Source organism: Equus caballus, chromosome 1 (assembly GCF_041296265.1).
Source record: "Equus caballus isolate H_3958 breed thoroughbred chromosome 1, TB-T2T, whole genome shotgun sequence".
NCBI lineage: Eukaryota > Metazoa > Chordata > Mammalia > Perissodactyla > Equidae > Equus > Equus caballus.
The window spans coordinates 112,419,656-112,441,679 of record NC_091684.1 but is presented as its reverse complement, the minus strand read 5'-3'; the positions used below and the strand labels follow the sequence as shown (position 1 = coordinate 112,441,679).

At 40.4% G+C, this 22,024-nt stretch overlaps 1 long non-coding RNA gene across 7 annotated transcripts; it reads right to left on the bottom strand.

Moving 5' to 3' along the window:
• Positions 1-1,010: 1,010 nt before the first annotated feature.
• On the bottom strand, positions 1,011-15,804 carry LOC106782206 (uncharacterized). 7 transcript variants are annotated; one of them, XR_011438878.1, is made up of 8 exons: positions 14,936-15,804; positions 11,764-12,062; positions 9,682-9,876; positions 5,290-5,495; positions 5,096-5,172; positions 3,911-4,004; positions 2,600-2,682; positions 1,011-1,613 (listed from the first exon to the last, which is right to left on the bottom strand). It is a non-coding gene; the product is annotated as an uncharacterized lncRNA (long non-coding RNA). The 7 variants fall into 7 exon arrangements; XR_011438872.1 differs by lacking the exon at positions 2,600-2,682 and having other exon boundaries at positions 1,011-1,262; positions 1,395-1,613; positions 14,936-15,785; XR_011438873.1 differs by lacking the exon at positions 2,600-2,682 and having other exon boundaries at positions 3,911-4,131; positions 14,936-15,803.
• Positions 15,805-22,024: the final 6,220 nt, after the last annotated feature.

Below are 22,024 nucleotides of genomic sequence, written 5' to 3'. Positions count from 1 at the left end.
CCCAGATCAAGGCTAAGATTCGTTACATCCCCGTATAGTTTTCAAGTCTATGAAATAATCTGCTTGGTTCCAAGCCTGCCCTTGAATGAAAATAACACCAAACAGTATCCAAAATGAGTGTGAAAATGGTCCGCAGTCCATGGACAGTCTACCCGATGAGAGTGACAAATGTGAAATCATTACTGACAAGATGGAATGTACCAGCAATTCCTCACCTGGTAAAAATATTTAAAGAGCAGCTCAAATCACATTATTTTGGCAAGTGCATTTTTGAAGCTTGAGGAAAACAGAAGAGGGGGGAAAACCCTTCATCTACCCAAGGCTTTGGCCGCCCTAGGTTACTTTTAATGCAAGAAAATTGAGAACTCAATTACTTGAACTGCATAGTTTTGAGTGAAAAGTAGCTGCCTACACTTGGAAAACGACTTCAAAGAATGTCATCTCCAACATCAGGATTTTCAGACTTATTGGAATGAACAGAATGTTCCATGTGCACATCTATCTGCTGTTCCTTTGGTATAGAGGGAGTAGAATAAACAGTCTGGCTTTCTTCTAGAAGAAGTTTAAAATTTTTGAATACTATAATAGGGTGCAAAAGTAGATTTGGAAAACAAAAAAATAAAACTTTAATGAAAGCCCTCAGCCCTTGGTAGTTGTATGATTTCAGGTAAGTGACTTCATTTCTCTGAAGTTTACTTTCTTCAACTGTAAAAATGACAATAAAGAAAGACATCTACTTAAGGTGGCCAAGAGGAACAAATTAGATAAGCTACATAAGATTTGCATCCTCTAGTAAGCATTGAATAAATATCTGTTAATAGTATTTTATTTCAACATAACTTTAGCACTTACTCCCAAGACTTTACACAACCAAAGCCAGTAAAAACCCTTAAATCTGTACAGTATTTTAGAGTTTGCATAATGTTTTTAAATCCATTTTTTCCCCACTTGATCCTTGCATTAATTAGGGTAATACTAAGTGCTGTAATAAACAAACCATGAAACTTCAGTGACTTAACATACAAAAAAGTTTATTTTTACTTCTGTAAAGTCCCACACAGGTGTTCTTGGTTCAAACACAGCCTTCCTCATGGCAATTTGAGGGTCCAGACTCCTATTGCGTGATTCTGTCCTCCTCTTAGGCCTTGGAAACCTCTACATTCGGTTGGCATTTGGGAAATCAGCATGGAGGATCACTCATCAGAGATTTTTATCCGACACATCCTTCCACTAACATTCCATTGGCTAGAAGTCACGTGTTCCTATTAAACCAAAGCAAAGACAGAACTGTCATGGCTGCCCTGTGACCAGGAGCTGTGAAACAGAGTCTGCCCAAATCTTCCCCCTAACAAGCTCAAGACTTAGAAAGCGTAAATATCATTTCACTATTTTACATAGAAGAGTAGAACTCGGAACTGTTGGATGACTTCTGTAGAATCATGTACATCTCGACCCCCATCTCTTGAATTGCAGTTGGTTGATTTTCCTTCCACATCCCTCAGCATCGCGGCAAGTATCAAGATGGCGTAAGAGAGAAATGGTGGCCTAGTGCTCTTGTTTCGGCTTCCTTTTCACTCTCTTCTCTCACCCTCAAGCTGTCTGGGTCACTTCAGCTGGGGAGGAAAAGGATGTGACATTTTTAAGGAATTAAAGTCTCACACATCCCTCTAGTACTTATATTTTATAAAAGGGTAAATGAAGCTTAGTTGTTAGGAGAGGATAGTGTTTTAGCCACTGAAAAAAACTGGGAACCAGTTCACACATAGTTTAGATAGTGGGCTTTCCTCTACTAGTTCCCTTAACCAGGAGAGTAGCTGCTTTCCATTTCTCTGAATATTAGAATCCACGAACAGATAATACTCAGAAATTAAGACCTAGCTTGATCTTCTCTCTTTTCCCCTAGGACTGTCCAAATAAGAGGACAGAGCATTGTGAATTTTCCAGAGGCTTAGAGATCCACCAGGTGTCGTTTTAAAATATAATAGGAAATTGCAAGCCTTTGGCCAGAAAAGCCTCATTTATCATCTCAGATGGCTTTAGGGCCAACAAAAAATGGGCAAAGAAATCTCACAAGATTGTGCGCGAGAGCCATTCCCTTTTCTAACCTGGAATAGACCTGAATAAATATTCAGATGGTGTCAGACAAAAGGCAACAAAAGTTTGCTGCTAAAGAGTCTAAATTCTTTTGCCCCAAAGACAGTTATTTTCTTTCACCTCAAACAACTTCAGGATATTGTCCCGGGGCCGTGGGAGTATTTTGCTATTTTCTGTGTGAAATATTATATTCCCTGGTGAACATGGGGAGATTGCATTACTGTCCACTGATTCCCTGAGTTGACACAGCGAGCAGTGCTCGTGACCTCAACTTTCAAAGTTGCATCTAAATGTGGGCTTTTCCTCTGAAGGAACAAGGAAAAGCCCAGAGACTGGAAAAGGCCACCAAAAGCCAAGGCGCCAGAGAATCCATGAGCTCTGCTGGGCAAGGATGGGCATGTCACGTGCCCACTTACTCCAGCACTGTTACAGCCCTGAAATACAGATTCTGATGTGCTGCTTGGCATAGGTAGCTGATAAAACCCTCATAAGTCATGCCCCTTACCGATCAGTGATCACACGGCTTGAATCAGGTGAAATATGACTTGGTCTCAACTTGTCTGCTCTTACATATAAATAAATCTCTTTCTGCTGGGGAAAATAAGCTGGCATGAGGACAGAGAAAGATCTAGCACTTTTTTATTTTTCAACCACCCTTAGAGCCCTGATAGATCTCCAAGGCACAAAACCTTCTAGGGAGGGACGGAATGCTATGAGAAGAGAATTATGGTATCAAATTTCACCAGAATGGCTCTCCTCTGGGTTCATTTATTTTTTGCTTTGTGCTGCGTTAGGTCTGTGATTTTCCCTAAGATGATGACCTACAAGACTGGCTGTTTGCATGCTCTGGATCTCATTTATTAGGAAGTGAAGTATGTAATGGTGAAAAATAGCTCAACGGGTTTCCTCTTTCTCTGGGGTATCTCTGCTGCAGCACGGCTCGCTGCACACATAGTCAGTGCCACGGAAATAAATGGAAGGGGAACCGGGCTCAGGATGTGCAGTGTGGGAGACCCTCCTCTGCACCTGCTGGAAGCCTTGGACAGCCGCTACTCCTTTCTGTGTAGGACTTAGACGTGTGAAGGATCTGGGGTCACTAGGATGGTGCCTGCAAAGACGCATGTGAGCCCCACGTTCAGTCATTCATTTTCTTGAAGGATTGTGCGTGTGTGTGTGTGCGCGTGCACGTGTGCTTGCAGTCGCAGCTCACAGGGCTGATGGGGGTGAGGCAGACTTCTCCGCCTCCCAGTCTGCAAGATGCCTTTCTCAAATCACCTTGAGGACTTGCCAGCAGTAAGTGAAAAATCCCCCAGTGCAGAAAAAGGCTTTAAAGACTTGGAAGAAAAGACTTGGAGTTTGATCTTTTAAGAAATCTTTATCAAATGCATTAATAATTTATACTTCTGTCTTCCTAGCTATGTAAGAAGCATCACTCTTCATTGACATTACTCCTCAAAATGCTTGTTGCTCCCATTTTAACATTGACATTCTGGAATACTGAGATAGTTACTTGACTCCTCCAAGTCTTGCAGTAGGTCCACAGCAGAACTCCTGCACGACTTTGTCTGGATCCTGTTCTCTGCAAGGCAGAAATCTTGGCCTTTCCGGCCATGTCATTGCTATGATCAGTATCACAGTACCTTCACTGTGTGTTCAGCTTTCTTGTAGGCATTAGGAAAGAAATATTTTCCAGAAAGGACAAAATAGTTATGATATAGATAACTAGTATGTTATGATGCAATTTTGTAAAGGTAGAAACACAGACACAGAAAAGATAGATTTTGAGAACCTGCATGATAGAGGGCCTAAGACTTACGTGCCCATCGCTGCGTGAGGCATTCTGTCTGCCTTGACTCACACAGCTTCATAGTGCCGCTGAGATGCTGTGGGATGTAATGATGTCCAGATCACTGATGAGGAAACAGAAGCACAGGGACATTAGCTAATTTGCTGAAAGTTCCACAGCTCATCAGTGAGAGAACGAGAAGTTCCACGCAAGCTGTGAAGCCACAATACTCGACTGGCTTCCAGATGCACCTAAGTAAGAGGAGAGACGGGGAGACTCACTGAGAATAAAGGCATTGATTCCTCCACGAAGAAGTACTTAGTAAGCATCTCTAATGTTCAGGGATCTTTCTCTGCAAGGAGCCTTGTTTGCATGTCTACCCTCACCTGCTCTTCATTTTGAAAAGCCGGTGGAAGCCCACAGGGTCATGTATTCCACCTTCTTGTGTTATAGTTGAGGAAATCAGGGCCAGATAAGTGAAGTGAATTTTGCAGGGTGTTATAGAGAGTGAAGAATTGAGACTAATATCTGGATCTTCTAGATGCTTTGCTGCTCTTGGCTATGAGGCATTTTGGCAATGGATTCTGCCATCTCTTTGGTTGCCAGGACTGACTCCGCTTGTCTGGAAGGTGGGGGCATGATTGGCCTCCCTACTTCACCGTTTATACAAGGCCCTTGGTGAAGGTCACAGTGCCTGTGAAGGAGACTCATTGGCGAGTCAAGGCTATCGGACAGACTGAGCTCCAGGGAGAGACCCTTCAAAAGTTCAAGACTTTTCTTGGGCATGCTGGTTGTGTTGTCCATCTGAATTAAATACACTTCTGTTCTTTTTTTTTTTTTTTTTTGGTGAGGAAGATTGGTCCTGAGCTAACATCTGTTGCCAATCTTCCTGTTTTGGGTTTTTTTTTTTTGCTTGAGGAAGATTGTCACTGAGCTAACACCTGTGCCAATCTTCCTTTGTTTTGTATGTGGGATGCCACCACAGCATGGCTTAATGAGCACTGTGTAGGTCCACGCCTGGGATCTGAACCCATGAACCCTGGGCCACAGAAGCAGGTGCATGAACTAAACCACTACATGACTGGGCCTGCCACTGTAATTATGTTCTTGGTCAATTTATTAGGTGTTACTTCCTGGGTAACTTCCCTACCATCAAGTTGTTGCACAGGTAGGTAAGTAATCATACCACAGCATAGAGAATGGTAAGGCTCTGACCTTCTGTGGTGTTCTCAGATAGGGAGCACATCCACCATTGGCCTTCCGTCATCCTTCTCCTTGGTCAGGGTGCACTGCTAAGAAATGTTACAGAGATGCAGAGTAAACTCAGCCAACGGCAATTTTCCGTCTGACTGCCTTAGCCATTCCACAGTGATAATTTATTCTGTGAATTTTTAATTCTGATATCTTACCAACTCCCCACATAAACTGTGTGGGATTTGTTCTTTCCTTGAACTTTTGGTCCAGAGTTTCTCAATCTTGAATGCGCATTAGAATCACCTGGGAAGATTTTCAAGTCTTCCACACTCCCACAGACCTCTGATGTGGGGCTCAGACATCAGTGGGTTTTAAAGCCAGTCAAATTCCATTGTGAAGCCAACTTTGAGAACCATTTTTCCTGTCATATCCCATCATCATTTGTGGAGGAAAAGGAAGACAAATAGGCATTATTTTTGTGCATGCTGTACAAAGCATGTTACATATGCTATTCAGAATTCACCACAGTTCTGTGACGTAAGCTTTACCATCCCTGTTTTCAAGTGAAGAGACTCATGCTCAGAGAAGTTAAGTCCTACACCCTAGATCACACTAGATGTGGCAGATACGGGATTTGAACACAGCATTGCTCAATTCTCCCATCCTCACATGTTGTGTTTCTTACATAGGACATCTAGCATGGTGCCTGGCACACAGTGGGAAAGTGGGAAAGCAACATGCTTTAATTCCCTTCTCTTTCTGATCTCAAAATAAAAAATCTATGTGCTTCCTCATATTGATCCTGAATAATTTTGGCTGATTAACCTACTGTTAGCTTAACTCAAATCATAAGAACCTCTGAGGAAAAAACTTTGAAGATTTTCCTTTTCCTACAGTATCAAATCTAAACTTCTCTACTTGATTTTCAAGAACCCACTTTATCTTTTTGCCTAACTTTAGGGTTCATTCTATCTCTCCAAATTATATCTTTCTCCACAAGACTATGTAATATCCCATGAAAATGCCCTAAGTTTTCTTTGCATCTCTTATCCTCCCTACTTCTTAATTTCTATAGATTATGTAATTCAACAATCAAAAATAATTTTAGAAGAATTGTCAATGAATTAAGAAAATTCCTAAATATAATATTAAGTGAAAAAGTAGCACCAAAAAATGTATATATACCTTGATCCTAATTAGGTAATATAAACAAATAGAATTATGTTACGATCCTAATTATATAATATAAGCATATGCTTATGCATATGCATACACACATTACATATGTTATTTTACTTGTATATATTAGCATGAATTTTTAAGTACAAGTAAATATGTCAAATAAAAGTGGTGGTTACATGTACCTTACAGTAAAATTTTTATTTGCTTTTTTTGATTTTCCAAGTTTCTGTCAAAGTTCTTGCAAAATAACTTTATCTTACTTTATTGTAAAATTACATAAATTCAGTCTACGTACCAGACACAAATATGGCCTCTCTGTAAAGTATTCTTATCACATCCACCCAGATGCCCTCCGCCTCTTTGAAGAATTGCAGCACTCAACATACCCCCGGCATGCACTTCGAGATTTCTTGTCTTTGTCATCCAGCACACTTCCTTCTTCTTTCCATCCCCCAACTTGTTCTAGGGGACTTGATGCCACAAGCTGGCTCAAGAGTCGGAGCACAAGACTAGGGCTAAGCCAGTTGCCGGGTTTTATCCACAAGGCCATAGGGATGGGCCTTTTGTGAAGCAATGCATTCCCTTTAGTTTTAGCAACTTTATTTTGTTGGTTTTTCTGCTGGTGCAACCAGCACATTTCTAACTGATACACCACAAAGTCCCAAAAGATTCGTTTCACGTATGTAATTTTTACCTTTGCAACCAACTTGGCCTTCATTCAACAGATATTTACTAAGTATCTTTTCTGTGCCAGATCCTTTGGAGAAACAAGGATAAGCTAGCCACCATCTTATTCTCACAGGCCTTAAGGTCTTGATTATTTGTCTGGCAACCCCATAGCACAGAGTTAAATCCATGGTCAGTTTATTTGAGCTTGATAAATACAAGATAGCTTAAGGATTCACTTTAAGAGCTCTTTTAATAGGGATTGAATATCACATATCTTCAATCTCAAAGTTTTCTTTTAAAATCTAGCTAATACAGTTCTGTCTTAATACTTGGAGATGCCGTCTTATTTTATGGATCATCTCCATATTACTAATATTTTCCACTCTAAACATGTATATTTCAGTGACTGCTGGTATAAATAGCTTTTTCGTTTACTTTTAAGATAATTATAGGTCTATTTGCAAATATTGCCTCTTAAGTCTTTACATAATTCAATTCAGCTTGACTTCACAAAAAGAAAAAAAGGGAGGGAGGAAGGAAGGAAAATAAGAAAGAAAGAAAGAAGGAAGGAAGGAAGAAAAAGAAGGAAAAAAAAAAAAGGAAAAACAAAACTAAAGATCTTAATCACAAAGGCTTCCAAAGGTCCACTGAAAGAGATAGAGGATGGATAGTTGAAATCAGGCTAGCAAATTCTGAAACTGATTTATGGCAACAATGAATATTTAAAATTAATTTTGAAATTCAGAGAAGTTACGATCAAAATAACTCTAGACTTGCAATCCAACCCAGTGATCAAAGCTCAAATTTACTAATCTTGGCAACTGAAAACAAGATTATAGGGTGGGAGCAACCACATAAAGTAACCCTTATTTGTAATTACTGTAAGTGTGGGACAGAGAAACATCCATGCCAGCTTTCCAAGAACTCCTTCTGCTGAGCCAAGAGCACCTGGGGCTAAATTGTGGCTGTTTCACATCTTCCTGCTGAAGGGAAGGAGGGACCAAGTGGAAAATCCACCTTAGGAAACACGCTGGACACGACTGTAGGCCTGACTCGTGAAACATTGCCCTCCTTCTCCAGCCATTTCCAGAAGCAGCCTTCAAGGTTTACAACAAACAGTGTGGTGCTGGGGAAGGAATGGGGGCTTTGTCAACAAGCAGCCTCTGACTTGAGTCCCCTGTAGGACATTTATTAGTTCTGTGACATTGAGAAGTTCCCTTAACCTCATTTTCCCCATTTGTACATTGGAGAAAATATAAACTTCCTTCCAGTTTTGTTGGATGACGAAATAAGTGAAATTATTTTACCTTTCTCCTATGAGGGAGGGGAAAGGTGGCTATCATTGCTTCTGGAAGATGTAAGTTCAAAATTAAGTAAGTAGGCCGTTTTTAAATTTGGGGTTGAAGGTTAAACTAACACTCCTACCCAGGCAGTATTACCTCTTGGGGATATTATATAAAATACACATGAAGGTATCCACAACCTTTCTCTGCTGAGTCATTCCAAGAGCATTCAGGAAGCAGTGGAGCAGAGTTTAGTTTAGGTACTGCTGTTTTAGGGTAAGGGAGGAACCTAATGTTCTCTACTGAACACCAGCTCATGCCAGGTACTACACTAGGTGTACTAGACATATTTTTTATTTAATTCTCTCCAGAAAATCTAGGAAGCAGATATAATATTTGCATTTGTACAGATGAGGAAACTGAGGCTCTGATAAATGAAGTAACTTGCCAAAATTCACATGCCTTGTAATTGGAAGAATCAGAATTCATTTCTGGATCTTTTTCAGATTAACACTAATATTTATGCCAATATCTTAAAAGTTTCTATAGCATTCAGACTCCAAAATTTCTCCAGTGTTATATCATTCTGCTCAGGCTGCTGTGACAAAATACTCTAAGGAGTGGCTTAAGCATCAGAAATTTATTTATTCGTAGTTCTAGAGGCTGGAAAATCCAAGATTAAGGTGTCAGGCAATTCAGTTTCTGGTGAGGGCACAGTGCCTGGCTTATAGATGGCTGCCTTCTCACCATGTCCTCACGTGATGGAGAGGGGGAGAGAGTGATCTGTCTGGTGTTTCTTCTTATAAGGACTCTAATCCTCTCATTTTAGGGCCAACCCTATGACTTCTTTAACCTTGACTACCTCCTTATAGGGCCGATCTCCAATACAGATTCACTGGGGCTTAGCACTTCAACATATGAATTCGAGGGGGACACAATCGGTCCACAGCAAGTGTCTAGCACAAATTTCTATTGTATACATTTGTTTTAAACAGACACTTCACCAAAGAATATATGTGGGTAGCAAACAAGCCCTTGAAAAGACATTCATATCAGAGAAATGCAAATTAAAACCACAATAAGATACTACCATGCATGCAACAGAATGGCTAAAATGAATGGCTAACAACAGGAAATGTTGCCAAGGATGCAAAACAGCAGGAACTCACACACTGCTGGTAGCAGTACAAAATGATACAGCCATTTTGTAAAACAGTTCATCAAGTTCTCAAAGAGTTAAACGTGCACCTACCATATGACCCAGAGGTCTCAGTCCTAGACCCAAGAGAAATGAAAACCTATGGCCATATAAAGATGTAAATGTGAACTGGATATTTATTGCATCTTATTCACAGTGGCCTAAAAGTGGAAGGCACCCAAGTGTCCATCATCTGGTGATTGGGCCAAGAAATTGTATATCCATACGACAGAACACTACTCATCAATAAAATAATTCAAACTACAGATACTCACAACATGAATGAATCTCAACAGCATTATGCTAAGTGAAAAATCCAGGGACTGGCTCCATGGCCAGTGGTTAAGTTTCCGTGCTCAGCTTCAGCAGCCCGGGGTTTCACCAGTTCGGATCCGGGGTATGGACCTACTACTGCTCATCAAGCCACGCTAAGGCAGTGTCCCACACAGCAGAACCAGAAGGACCTACAACTAGAATATACAATTATGTACTGGGGGATTTTGAGGGGAGGAAAAGAAAAGAAAGAAAAAAGCCAGAAACAAAAGACTACCTATAATTCCATTTATTTGAAGTTGTAGAAAAGGCAAAACTATAGTGATAAAAGTGATTGTCAGTAGACAATGGGTGAGGAGAGGGTATGGACTGCAATGCAAATAGGCACATGGGGACATTTTGGGGTGAGGGAACTGTTCTATGCTGTGTTTGTGATGGTGGTTGCATACAGTATATGTTTATCAAGTCTTATCACTTCTTTCTCATGTTCTTAATTAAACATTTAAAGAGTAAAGCCCATTGTAGAGAAGGCACAGGAAGCAGGTAGAAATAGGGATACACCCTAATATTTACCTAAATCAGAATATATACATTAATTTTTGTTAAACTTAACCTTTGCTTTCCCAGTTCTCCAGATGATTGAGCTATGGTTATCTCTCTTCACTAGCACCTGCCTGACTTTGTTAGAAATTACAAGTGTATTTCTCCCTATGTCCAAGAGTTAAGGAACACCCTACCTGGAAGGGCAGGTCATAGTCACTTTCATACTCACATAAGAATATAGCACTTTGCACAGAATAGGATGTGAGACATGCATGTTAAATTAAATTGACTGTGTTCTGCAATTGTTCACCTTTCACTATCCCCACCACCCGCTAAAAGACCTTTCCTCTTTCAGTTGAGAAGGAAACTCTTATATAACTCTCCAGTCTTAAAGAATCGCTACATTTAAGTTCCTGCGATGCTACCCTTCTTTTCAGCATTCCTCTAAACAGGAGTTCTGGCTAAATGACCCTCTAGGAAAGACTAACTCTACACAACAGGTAGAGCAGACTGAAGGGAAAGTTGGGGGTAGGGGAGAGTTACCTGGAGCCCATGGGCTTTAAGCCTTGTCATTCTAATCCATGACAAGGATATGAGAGAGAGGCAATATGTGTGCTTATACAATAAACAACTAAAATACTGATTAATATATTTTTGCTTTGATATATACGTCAAGAGGTTTTTGGGGGATAGGTGGAAGGATGCCACTATGGGGACATACTGCATCTTCTTTCTAGAATACTGATGTATCTCCATTCATAAAATATAGAGTTTTTATGTAAACTCATTCACTTAATAGGGACACCTTAAGGACAAGGACTGTGTCATATTTGTCATCACATCCTCAGAGACTGGAATGGCATATACTAGGCATTAAAAATATTTGGCAAATGAATTAATAATTGAGTTGATGAATATGTCAATGGACTGACATGACCTGCCCGTGAGCAACATGACATGCAGCCTTGGGCCTAGAGGCACACCTCTAGTCACTGAGAGGCAAGGAGCTTTACCTTTTCCTGTGTTTTTACGCTGGTATCTGTTCATCTGTATGTGTAATTCTTGGTAGTGTGTGTGGCATAAAGATTGCAAAGGTGGAAAGACAAAGTTAGCAAGAAGGCACAAGAAGAAGGATGAAGAGGACATGCAATATTTCTTTAGATGAGCATAGAGAAACTTGTTAAGGTTGTTAAACTCAGAAAACACTCTGTGTGTCTGTTTTATTTTGATGCTAGAATCATATCCACCTTCTTCTCTTTACATCTTCTGGAATAGTCCAAAAGTCATGCTAACACTAACTTTGCTAGCTCCTTCTTACAGAGCGCTCATCATGAGTACAGCTCTGTACCAAGGATCCAGTCTTTACAGCTCTATGAGGTAGAGCCCACTTTGATTCTCTTTCCTTCTCTACGTTCTTTTCCAAAATAACGAAATGTTCACTATGAATAGAACTAAAACAATGACTCATCTTTGGGGCAGCGGCCATATTAAAACTTCAAATCAACTTTCAATTCTAGGCAAAGTATTAAGAGCCGTATTACCTTTAACACCACAAACACCTTAATCACATCTACAACAATAGACTAGTTTTCAATGTTCTTTGGTGGTTTAACACATCGGTATCCTTTTCCGTGTTCTTAATTTGAATGGATGATGGCCTGCCATGATGCACAAATCCAAGGGGCGCCGTTTAAATCCTAGTTTATGTGGATGATGCAGCAGAAAGTTATACAATGTGCAACCCGGGTAGTGTTCAACATGGTGGCCCTGGGTAACAGATTTGAATTCTCAGAGGTGCCTTATTTTAAATCTTCATGAACTTGTTGCTCCATTTTCTCATCTGGTAATATAATAACAATGATACATAAACTTTAATGACTAAGCATTCTGTGCCAGGTACTTGGCTTGCATTAGCTCCTTTAATACTCATAATAACCCTGGATGTAAACACAAATATTGTTCAATTATTGAGGTAACCAGTACGTGTGAAAGGTAAGTAATCAGCTGGGAATAGTTATCAAAGCCTGGGATAGAACTTGAGCATTTGGATTCCTAACCCCAATATGTTGATTTCCAGTAATCAAGCATGAAAGTTAATATGGTTTCTCCAATTCTTGCTCCTGACATTCATTTTTCTCTATGCACCTTCTTTGATTGTTAGAGTCACTCCCATGGACTGTGTCGGAGGAGTTACTGGGAGCAGCCTCCTTTCTTTGTGCTGCACTTTGTAAAAAGAAAAATCTCATCCCAAAGTGATTAATGATGATGAGGCTTCCAGGGCGTTAAAGAGGCTGCTCTGCTAGAAGAGGTCATCGGAGCCAAAACCAATAAAGCAGAGGGAGAAGTTTGGTATCTATGAACCAAGCCCTCAGCAACAATGTGAAATTGTCAGGTCAAACAAGGACTTTGCTCAGCTAAAAAGGATTCACCTCCAGACACCTGGAAAACTTTCTCTAGCTGACTTCTCCTTGACGGGACCCCCAGTCTTTGCCATGCCCGGGCTCTCTTGTTTATTTTGCAAATATTTCAACCCAAGTTATGAATATGACTAAGAAAATCTCTTCCCTGTCTTCTCGCTTAAGCATTCATCTGAAATCAGGTGTTCTTTTGTTCTCTTCACGCTAAATTTAGTTTATTAGTCAAATCACATTACATTTATAAGGAGTGGAAACACAGCTTCTAGGATATTTTTTCTTTTGTCCCTCTACAACTCTAGAGTTCAAGGTTGTGGACATCGTCAAAATACTTGACCTAGAAAAATAGCCAAGGCAAAGCACTATCCTGCTGGTTGGATTGGGGTGATAAATTGCACCAAACATTCTTGTTTTGTTTCTAGAACTTGGTGTCTCAAGCAGAAACTGGCTTCCTTCCCTCGCCACTGGCATTTGAAATTAAAAGAAGGATGATGCAGCTTAAGGCATATTAGTTCTTCTTAAATGTATCTTCTAAACTGCTTTACATAATCAAAGTCATGGAAGTATTTTTCTATGCCAAACAAATTAAAGTTAAGCAGAACTGTACAATAACTGGAATTACAACTTGGAAATGCCACAATACAACTTAGAAATTCTGTTCTACACAATCATGCACTCTGTATGGATTTTTTAAATTGTATCCAGAGTTTTTCTCAAAGACTAAATCTAATTCTAGAACAATGCTTGAATCAATATACCACCAATATACCACTGACACATAGTTAATGGCTTTTTACCGCAGGATGAGGATCTCAAATTAGCTAGTCAAGGACCACATCCCATCCACTGGTCAAACGCGGCCTGCAAGCCTATTATTATTTGCCTATATGGCTTTCTTATTTTTTTTAAGGGACTAATCGATAAATCTGGCAATTGCATATAAATTTTGGATATTGAGCTTTATTAAAAGAATGAAGAACCTAGTTATGCTTGGATCACATTCTTGAATTCTGCATTTCTTTATTCAACAAATATTCTTGAGCATGTGCTGTTTTCCACGTAGTCTCTTTAGCACTAGGCGTAAATCGGTGGCGGAAACAATTGCAAAAAAAAAGTCGCTGTCCTCTTGACTCTTTGTTTCTCGTGGACCCTTTCCTAGAGAAGAGCAACAGGTGCTCCTGTAGATGGGCCACTTTTTCTCTATTTCACTGTAGCCTTTACTCCTGCTGCTTTCTTGGAGTTTTCCTCACTAATTTGTACTAACTTTCTATACTCCTACCTTCCAGCCTCTGAGTTTTTAAAGTCCTATCTAAAGAGACCTATGCAATCTGAGTTTCTACACTGAAGATCCCAATAGTAGAGGGAAAGGAAACGTAGTACAGAGGGCACTGGTTTTGGAGCTGGACAGCAAAATGTCAAGCCTTGGCTCTGATTCTTGAGTGCTTTGTAATCTTAGGCACATTGTTTAATGCCTGTGCCTCAGTTTCCCCACGAGGTAGGTGAGGATGATAATGGTCCCTAAGTGAAGAGGATAAAAATGGTTAATGCTTGGACACCTTTGGAAAAGAGCCTGGAACATGGAGAGTTCTCATTAAATAAAGACTTTTAAAATTATGGCGAACTCTTTTTATCTTTTTCCGGGTAAGGTTAAGAGAAACAGAAACAAGACACAAAACCAAACTTTCACTTTAGAATTATTAACCAAACAAGTAACTTTTCTCAGAATCCTGAGTTATACACCTTGATTCAAATATTTCATCATTATGAAACCCCCAGAATGCTTTTAAATGTCTTTTAAACACATAATGCATGGTCTTCTCACCAATAAATTCATGATACTTGAGAACTATTCTTTATAATTAACTAGAGATTTTTGTCATTATTTATGAAATTATTAGCTGTTTTCATGACCCAGTTTCCACTTAGGACTTTAATGTGGCATTAACTTGAAAATACTCTTCGATGCACTCCAGCTGGCATACACCTCGCTAAATGAGGCCATTTGCTTTAATAAACAAACACAACAAAATAAATAAAAACCTTTTCTTTTAAATATATCCCTTCCTCTCCATTTCTTACATGATCCAAATCTTCATCATTTCAGATTCAATTCAACTAAAAAGCATTTAATACATCAGACACTCTGTTAGGTATCTTAAATACATTCTTTCAGTTAAACTGAAATCTGTTAGGTATCTTAAATACATTCTTTCAGTTAAACTGAAATCTTTGGATGCACTTATTATTATCTCCATTTTCTGATGAGAACTCAGAAGCTCAGGGAGGTGAAGTGACTTACCTGAGTCCACACAGCCTCTTGTAGCAGCATCAAGCTTGAAGCCTGGTCCCCTAACCCTGGATCCTGTGTCCGTCAGGGTTGCTTTGGACTGTGGGCCTCAAAATGCAGTGCCCGGACCAGCTGCATCAGCTGCTCCTGAGACCTTGTTAGGAATGTAGATTCTCAGGCCCCACCCCAGATCTACTGACTCAGCAACTCTGGGACAGGGCCCAACATGCAGAGTTTTAACAAGCCCTTCTGGTGGTTCAGATGCCCACTCAACTGTGGGAACACTGACTCCATCATGACTTCAGTCCTTCGCCCGCCCTCTAATATGCCTCGCTTAGCCCTGCCAAGCTCTTCCTCCATGAATATCCTTTTCATCACATGCCTCGCTGCTCTGAAACCTGGAGTCAGTCCCTATTCCCTGCTTTGTGAAGGCCAAATTGCTGCCATTGAGGGTTCCCCTTGCTTCTACCCTAATCTATGTTTGTCTTAGATCTTTCTGCCTTTCAAGCCAGTCACATCAGGCTTACTTTGCTATGAAATGGCCACAGTTTCACCATTTCTGTGGCTTTGAATACGTTACTCTTCCTTAACCTCTATTTTCTCCCAAAACCAGCTCGAACTTGCTCTGTTCCTTTCAGATCTCACTGAGCGCTCAACTCTAGAACTCCCATTACAGAGGGACATGGCTCCCCCTCTCCAACCTCAGCTCCTAAAATTCCCCCTTCAGGGTTTTGCTCCAGCCATGCTGGCCTTCCTTCCAGCCCTAGTACACACCTAGCTGTGTCCTGTTGTGGGCTCTTTGCAACTGCTTTTCCTCCTGCTTGGAACACCCTTCCCCAAATCCTTACATAGCTGGTTCCTTCTCATCACAGATCTCAACTCATATGTCACCTCCCAGGATAGGCTGTCCCTAACCTCCCACTCCATAAGCCCTAAGTCATAATGCCCTATTTTATTTTCTAAGTCATAATACCCTATTTTATTTTCTCAAAGCACTTACCACCATCCACACTCATCGTATGCACATATTTATACGTTTGCTGTATTTCTTTCCATAGCTAGAAGTAAAGACTCTGAGGGCAGACACTATAACAGTTTCATTCTTTGCTTCAATGCCAGTGCCTAGAACAGTGCCTGGCACATAGTAGGTCTTAAATATTATGTGTGAATAATTGAATGACTCATTTAAAATCTGTATCACACCACTCGAAGGTTACTTCAAGGCTATCTTACAGGGTGAGCTGTTTCTATCTTCAGTGTTCATCCTGCTTCCACTCCCTTGGATCATGAACTTTTGAGTAGCGATGTCTGCCTTCTGACAGTTTTCTACTCTGACAGGGCCCAGAGAAGGCTGAAATTAACAAGACTATGTTGGTTTTCATATCTACCTTCTTCAAACTGTCACACCATATCATTATATATAATTGCTATTTCTTTGATAATTGTAAGTCAAATGATATTTGAAGTGCTAGAGAACAGCTATATATTAGAAGGATCCTAATGACAATGAATCCCTATGGAAAATAAAAATACATTTTGTAGAGTGACGAATTCACTCAAAATTTAAGTTTCAAAGGATAATCCTGCTTTTTAACACTGAATGTATAAAAACTTCATTGGTCAACTGGACAAAACCAATATAAACTATTTTTTTTTTTTAGTAACATTAGCCCTGAGCTAACATCTGTGCCCATTTTCCTCTGCTTTATATGTGGGATACCTGCCACAGCATGGCCTGACAAGTGGTGCTTAGGTCCACACCCGGGATCCAAACCAGCGAACCCGGGCCTCCACAGTGGAACATGCGAGCTTAACCCCTGTAGCTCCTGGCCCGCCCCATAAACTACTTTTAATGCCTGCTTATTTGGTGTCCTGTATCAAACTAGGCAAATTACATGCATTATCATGAACCTATTTAATCCTCATAAAACCCTTTGAGCTTTGTTATTGCCGCTTTTAAAGGCAAAGAAACTGAGGGTCATGTTGGTAGGTAAATTGCTTGCTCAAGATCTCACAGCTAGTAATCCTGAAATTGAGATTGGAATCCCCGATCTGACTTACACTTCCAACCATTTCATCACTTTGCAGTACATCTCCCATTATCTTTACCCCGTGACAAAATTGAAATATTTTAATTAAATCAAAAGAAGATTTGAGAATAAAAACCCTAGCACTGTGGTTTAGAAGCATTAAATACATGTTTAGCTAGTTCCAAAATAGCAGTGACCAGTTCACTATAAGATCAATGATTTAACAAATAAATTATTTGGAATCTCTTCCTTGTTGCAATTTTACCAGCTTCTCCACCTTACTTTACATTTTCCACACTGGGCAGGCAATCCTGTTGGTAGCGAATTGCAAAATGATGGTTCTGTCACCAAATACTTTACAAACCATAGTAGAAATTTACATTTGTTTACTGCTTTGAAAGTGTTTTTACATATGTGATTTCATCATTTGCCGGGTCTTCCCTTTCCTGAGAATGAGGATGTACACCTGATAGATGAGAACAATGAGAGGCAGTGAGGCCAAGAGTCTTGTCTTGGGACCTGCCTAAGATCATGACATTACCAGACCTTAGAGCTCAGTTCTGTTGCCTCTATATCAAGTACTCATTCTACATCAAAACACAGACCTGGTCCTACTGGCAGGTGCCCAGTGTAACTTCTGAAACACCAAAACTTAGATGAGACCATTCGGAGCAGTGTGGGCCAGACCACACCATCTAACTAGGTTAAGCTACCAAGTGCTTGCTTTCTGCACCTCTCTCCCACTTGTCTCAGTTCCTGACTTTTGGCTTTTGTTTCTTGTCTACATCTCGGACACTTTCGCTGTTCATCTTTTGACAAGAACACCCAATATTTGGCATTGACTTGGTTTACTCTACTCCTCCTTGTCTCATGGACTGAACCCTAAACCTGCTTCTCTGACCGTGGTCCACCAGCCCACCTGCCTGCCTCCTTCCCTCTTGCTTGGCAATGCTCACCACACCTTGTATCTCCATGTCTGAAATGCCTGTCCCAGCCTTTGCCCACTGTGGAATTTTGGAGTCACACTCTGTCATGCCAGTCACTCTAACAGTTACACCAGATCCATCTTTTTAGCCACTCAACTGTCACTTGGCTGAACAATAGCACTCCTTTATCTGTGCAGTTAAGGCTGGTAGATAGCCAATGATAAATTTAAAAAACCAGTCAGTAGAGAATCATAAAAAAGAAACATCATAGGGGCTGGCCCCGTGGCCGAGTGGTTAAGTTCGCGCGCTCTGCTGCAGGCTGCCCAGTGTTTCGTTGGTTTGAATCCTGGGTGCGGACATGGCACTGCTCATCAAACCACGCTGAGGCAGCGTCCCACATGCCACAACTAGAAGGACCCACAACGAAGAATATACAGCGATGTACCGGGGGGCTTTAGGGAGAAAAAGGAAAAGAATAAAATCTTTAAAAAAAAAAAAAAAAAGAAACATCATATATTAAACTTCTTACCTTAAAACATATAAAACTATCTCTAATTTGCCAACCTTTTGATATAAGGCCAAGGCATTCTCTCTGCATATGGGCCTGATGATCAGAATTCTGCATCTTAACATTTTGCATAAATCACAGCCATTAAGCGGCATCCATGATTTTTCAGTTTCTACAAAGTGGAGCAAGAACTTAAAGACTTGCAGAGCAATCTCAGAAGAGAATCCATCTAAATTTTAATGATCTTTCCCAATCTTATACATTTGTCTAACTCACACCTAATTTAACAGCAATTACTTCTTAGCAAATCGCCTTCATCAAATCTTTCCAAAGCATTCAACTTCATTCTCATAGACACAACATCCTACTTTCTTCAACACTAATATTTCACCAGTTTACATAATGTTTAATGAAACCAAGCAATTACAGTAACAGATGCAACTGGTTTAAATAGAAACGGGGACAAATACACCTGGTCCTTGGAAAGCATCCAGCTCAATGGAAAGAAGCAGAAGTCTGTGGGTATCCTCGTGAGCTGCATACTCCCTGATGAGGACGACTCCATCCACCACGGAAATCAGACAGAATGGAGAGTATTGGTTAGTTGGATGAGACATAAAAGTGGAGGCTAGTTACAAGAGGCGTGTGGCTATGGAAAGATTGATCTCATTCGGTCATAGAATCAGAAAATATCAGAGATGGTAAGAAGTCCTCCAACAGCTTATATGATTCAGATTTTCATCAACAATCTTTTTAGCAAAATCCATGGCAAGTTCTTTTTCAACGACTTCAAGTGTATTCTCAGAAACAGGGCTCCCATGAGCTAACAATCAGCCCATTTCATAATTGGACAGTTGTAATAGTTAAAACGTTCTCTTGAATAGTTAGTCAAGATTTTCCCCTTTGTCTTGTCTCTAAATTCAACGTCCTTGTTTTCATCAAGTGCCCCTCAAATGGAGTGGCTGCCAGATCCCTCGTGCTCTTGCTCTCTCTCCTCTGGACACACTCTACTTTGCAGTTATTAGTTTCCCACTTAAAGGACCTCGCCCACAAATGAAATCACTTGGCTCAGAACTGATCAACAAGAAGGCACAGGACTCTCAGAACACTCTGCTTATATTCATGTGGTTTTCTTATTGCATTCACTTACCTTTTAAAAATAATTGCATCAGACTTTTGGCTCATATTTAGCTTATGGCCAGCCCAAACTTCCAGATCTTCCTTAACTGAATTGTGGCCAAATCAATTACCTTTTCTTCCCCCCTACCCTGCTTTCCGTGTTTCTTTTTTGCCACTGATTTTAACCAAAAGTTTGTGTTTATGTCAACACAGCATCAGATTAGCTGGGTATGCATCATTATTGTGGTGATAATAACAGCTGATATTTATTGTGTGGTTACTATACACCACGAACAGTTCTAAGCATTGTGTATGTATCATTTAATCCTCGTAACAATTTTATGAGGTAAGTACTATTCAACATCCCCATTTCCCAGCTGAGAAAACTGAAACAAAGAGTATTTAAGTCTATTACTTGGGGTCACCCATGTAGCAACAAGTAGACCTGGGATACAAACCGAGGCCAGATGGTTCCAAGGACAGAGCTTTTAACCACTACACCACGTCATCTCTTGATTCGTGCTGGATTCATCTCTCCTTTTAAATCGGACTTTATAGTTTATGGAATCAAAACAGTTGTCAAGTACCTTCAATATCTTAAGTCAAGAAATCAATTAAAGTTTTCCAAACATACCTACGTTGCCCATTTTCTTTAGCTTTTTTAGGGGAGGATGATGTATGTGGGTTCCATTGCAAGGTACTTCTGTGCTGAACTGGGTGCTCAGTTGGGGAGGGGACCTCACAGAGTGTGAAGGTAATGTGCTCTGGGGTTGGGGACACTTGGGTTCTGGCCCTGCTCCTTCCTAGCTGTGTGAGCTCAGCTCCTTACCATGCAGACTTCAGCCCCTTTTATTTGTAGAATACAGAAAATTCTACCAATCTGAGGGGGCTTTTGTTAGGATCACATGCACTCACATTGGTAAGACTCTTAGCTAAGAGCAGGCACTCCAATTGAGGCTGGCGCCCTTTCCTGTCTCTTTCCTAATAGCAAAAGAAAGGCCTTGAATGAAAATGCTCTCACAAAGGCCTGAGAACTATGGAAGAATGCACGTTCCTCTGTTGAAGATAGAGGGTGTGAGCTGAGACAAGGTGACACCTCAGGCAGCTGTCCAGAGCAAAGAGAAGCCCTCATGTGCCCGGGCATCACTCTGCAGGGGAGAACAGGGAGTGGAACCGGCCGCACCTGGGCAGCTGGACTGGCCAGTGTGGGTGAACTCCTCTTCTGAAGTCAGCCTGCTGGTAAAGAGGAGAGAGGAACACTTGTGTAGGACTCAGAGGAATAATTAATCATCTTGACAATTACTCTAGTCTCAAATCAGCTTCCTACTGATCTCCTTGACACCACCTCTCTTAATTTCCTGGGACCAGCAGTCCCACTTCCCTTCTTCAGGTGGCCACCAACCAGGGAAGCAAATTAAGGGTATCTTCCCATATAGCCCATCTGAACAGATTTTATTGAAAGTAAATGATAATATTAATAGGTAACTGATTTTTTACTAATAACAAAAGACTCCTACCGAGAACCTGATTTGAGTCCAACAATGTCAATGGATTTGATATATATATATATATATATATATATTTTTTTTTTCCCCCTAGAGACTCTGGGGGTGGATTTCTGTCCTTTTGCCCTTGGTATAGCAATTTGATGCAAGCATAAAAAGAAACTAACATGTTCAGTCAATATAGATCCTTCACTTAGACATCCTGGAAGACCCCTGGGGCATATGATTTCCTGAGGACAGAGCAAGTAAGTATTGGGAATTTGTATACCCCCTTACCATTTTGAATCCAGCCATCTCTCTCCAAGGCCATAATCTCTTGGATGTGAAGATGGAGTTCACTTGTTCTGTTTATACTCACAGACTTAGTTCTGGGACACTGCTTAGTACTCACATTTTAAATCCTCTGTGCCTTCTAAACTGCTCAAGTCAGCACCAGCCTCTCTATTCTAATCTCTGCATTTGCCTGCAACTGGGATATCCCCTTGGCCTCTCTGGAGTGCCTGCTGCTGCTGGCTATCCACTGTTATTTATTATTTGTTTGCTTTGTTTACTTTTGCATATTTATTTGAAATATTGCTGCCTTTTCCCTCAGGTTGAATAACTAACAGATATACTGTATGAAAAAATTCTTTATCAGTTGGTGTTTTTATGCTTGTTTTTCTCCAACTTTGGTATCTTTCTTTCCTTTCATTTATGTTGTAACAGTAGCAAGGAAGTGATCAGTCTTTAGTACCAGCAAACTTCACCTTCTGTGTTGCTGAAGGCCAATTAAGAAGTTTGCTAAATTGTATTTTGGAATATGACAAGAACTTCACTATTCTGGCAGAATCTAGAATATTCTGGCAGAATCCAGAATCTACTATTAACATGAAAATGTTAATAGTAGATTACCCTTTACTGAGGTTCTTAGCACAGATCTGAGTCCAGGGTAGCATCCTTGGGTAGTCTTATTGATGGTGTTTATATATGAAGTATCAGTACTTACATGTTTAGCATTCAACGTTTTCCAAAGC